Genomic DNA, 313 nt, shown 5'->3' on the forward strand with positions numbered 1-313 from the left:
ACGGCGCTGGCGGCGCTCTGCTCGCGGTTGGTTTCTGATAATCATCATCCAGCATCCAGGTGATGGTGAAAGGCAGCTCTGTATGAGTGAGACGGAGAGTCTCGGGCTGGAATGAGTACTCGTCGTTCCCAGTGGATGATGTGCCTCTCCGCGCAAAGTACTAAACTACGCCACTCTGCGCCGCCGTGCCGGGCCGTGCCGCGTCCGTGTGCGAAGTGATTTATGCAGGATGAGTGGGGACTGTTATCCTCGGGTAGGTGCGTCTTCTGCCGGCTATCAGCGAAGGGTTGGCGGCGTAGGGGTTTGGGAGAGG

The sequence above is a fragment of the Frankliniella occidentalis genome, unplaced genomic scaffold, assembly GCF_000697945.3.
Source record: "Frankliniella occidentalis isolate FOCC.00 unplaced genomic scaffold, Focc_3.1 Scaffold14, whole genome shotgun sequence".
NCBI lineage: Eukaryota > Metazoa > Arthropoda > Insecta > Thysanoptera > Thripidae > Frankliniella > Frankliniella occidentalis.